The sequence below is a fragment of the Naegleria gruberi genome (assembly GCF_000004985.1).
Source record: "Naegleria gruberi genomic scaffold NAEGRscaffold_179, whole genome shotgun sequence".
Classification (NCBI taxonomy): Eukaryota; Heterolobosea; class Eutetramitea; order Acrasida; family Naegleriidae; genus Naegleria; species Naegleria gruberi.
In genome coordinates this window covers 29,090-31,293 of record NW_003163158.1, presented here as the reverse complement: position 1 = coordinate 31,293, position 2,204 = coordinate 29,090, and the positions used below count along the sequence as shown (strand labels likewise).

General features: G+C 32.5%; 1 non-coding gene and 1 pseudogene across 2 annotated transcripts; both read right to left on the bottom strand.

Moving 5' to 3' along the window:
* Window positions 1–1,243: 1,243 nt before the first annotated feature.
* NAEGRDRAFT_t875 lies at window positions 1,244–1,324 on the bottom strand. The gene has a single exon. It is a non-coding gene; the product is annotated as a tRNA-Leu (tRNA).
* Window positions 1,325–2,000: 676 nt separating this feature from the next.
* NAEGRDRAFT_t874 lies at window positions 2,001–2,072 on the bottom strand (annotated as a pseudogene). Its single transcript has one exon. The product of its transcript is annotated as a tRNA-OTHER (tRNA).
* Window positions 2,073–2,204: the final 132 nt, after the last annotated feature.

Sequence of the window (2,204 nt, the reverse complement as noted above, 5' to 3'; positions counted from 1 at the left end):
CTTTTGGGAGGATTACGCAACATTAAAAAATGTGTATTTATTATGTAACTAGCTTACCACGGAAATACTATCTTTAATATTGAAATTCTTGCCTTTTTCCGAACTGCATACACTTTTGAAGAATGAACCTCAATTTTATCAATTAATCACTACCAATGATTTACTGAATGCCTTCACATCAATGATCTCCGAGTCAAATAATCCTAAATTTGTTTTATTGTCAAGAGTGAGAAGGAACAAAATACCACTTCCAAAAGAAAATTGCCAACAATTGATTATTCTATCTCAGACTATCCCAAAAAATCAAAATGAAAAAGAAGTACTAATGAAAAAGTTTCACTATCACAGAATCAAAATATTGATGAGTGCATGGTGGTTTGAATTGAATACAGAACTTGCATGTCGGGAGAAGGAACTGTCAATTTATATGACCTACTTTGAAAATCATTTAAAATGGATTGGTGCTTACAAAATTCAAACAAACCACAGAACTATAGTGTGTTTATTGATTGCTGTCCCAAGATATTTTGACCAATTATTGCTTTCCAACAATTTTACAATCCCACTATTGGAAAGATTGTGTAAAGTCTTACCAGATTATTTCCAATTGTTCAAAAAAACACAACTTGTATACACATTGAACAGATCCTATCCAATTATGGACTATTTCATCAAATTATATTCAGATAAGTTACTATCAATAGAAAATGGAATTTATTTGTTGTTTTTTATATCCTTATTTGAAAGGGTAGATCCACTCCAAGTTCTCATCAAAAATGATTCAATTGACAAGTCAATCATTCATTCACTAATAGAAAAATCGAAAGAATTTAATTTTCCATTGAAAAATCTGTGGAAATAAATAGAACTTGAAAAGCAAATAATGTTTTAAACTTTTCATTTCCAAAATGTTCTCCATATTGTCATTCACAAAAACCTTATTCGGCTGTAACAATGCGGATCTGTAGCTCCTAGAAGGCATTTCATTCAGAGAATAACTATGAGCGGCTGTTTCTCAATCTTTGGTTTGTTTGAAATTTTTAAAGGTATTTTTACTGGAAATGAAAAGTTTAAAACATTATTTGCTAGTATTTGAGGTCAGTGTTATCTTTATTGATTATCTTCATAGAGCCTTGATGGAATTGAATCAAACTTTTACCATAGAAACTAGACGTCATACGAACAATAAAAATAGGAAACTGGTGGTCTTACCAAAAATATTGAGGGAGAAAGAAGCAAAAGCTGCAGAAGGTGGGATTTGAACCCACGAAGCTTGCGCAGTAGAACTTGAGTCTACCCCCTTTGACCACTCGGGAACCCCTGCTTCATGTTTGGCCAACCAACTTGATTTTCAGATGGGAATAGATCAATAATCACACAAGGTCGTTTTTTAGTTATTTATCATTTTCTTGTGTTTCTCCAACTCATTCAAATATTTTCTTGAATATGTCTTCTAATTTTTCCCAATTTTTTAACCATAACTTTTCCTCACAACATTTCTCACTTTCACAACCGATATAACATCATTGAGGATGCAAGATTGATAAAACCATTGACTGTACTTCTACAGGATCTTTTCTGTAGGAATACATAAACTCGACTTTTTTGAGTCAATCTGACCTTTGAGGTTAACCAAGATGAAGACTCTGTAGTCACATATCTTGAGCATGATATCGAACTGGAAACATGCTTCGCTGTAGGTTTCCTCGTTCATAGATGATTGCTGCATTCCTTTCCAGCCATGGTTTGTGAATGGGGGATTTGTGAACATGCAGATTGGTACCTTAAATTTCAATTTTTATTAATTAATAGAACAACAATACCACCTAAACACATTTTTCATCTTCTATGAATGAAGAATTCAAACATTTCCATTGGATTTAATCATGATATAACATTTCATGATCCTCTGGAGCAACTCTTAATTCATAATTAAATACGATTAGTATTTATTGACCACAAAGGCTGGAACATAAATTTTCATTTAAAATTTCCAAAACCTAAAACTACATAAAATTGAACCCGGGTCGCCAGAGTGACAGTCTGGAATGCTACCACTATACCACGCCCGATTACACCAAATGAATTTATCATTCCTTACTTCGCCTTAATAAACATATTTTAGCTATTTATTGTTTGGTTGTTTGTAAATATTTAACCAATCTCGAAACTGTTGCTGCTGGTCTATCACCTGCACTATTATA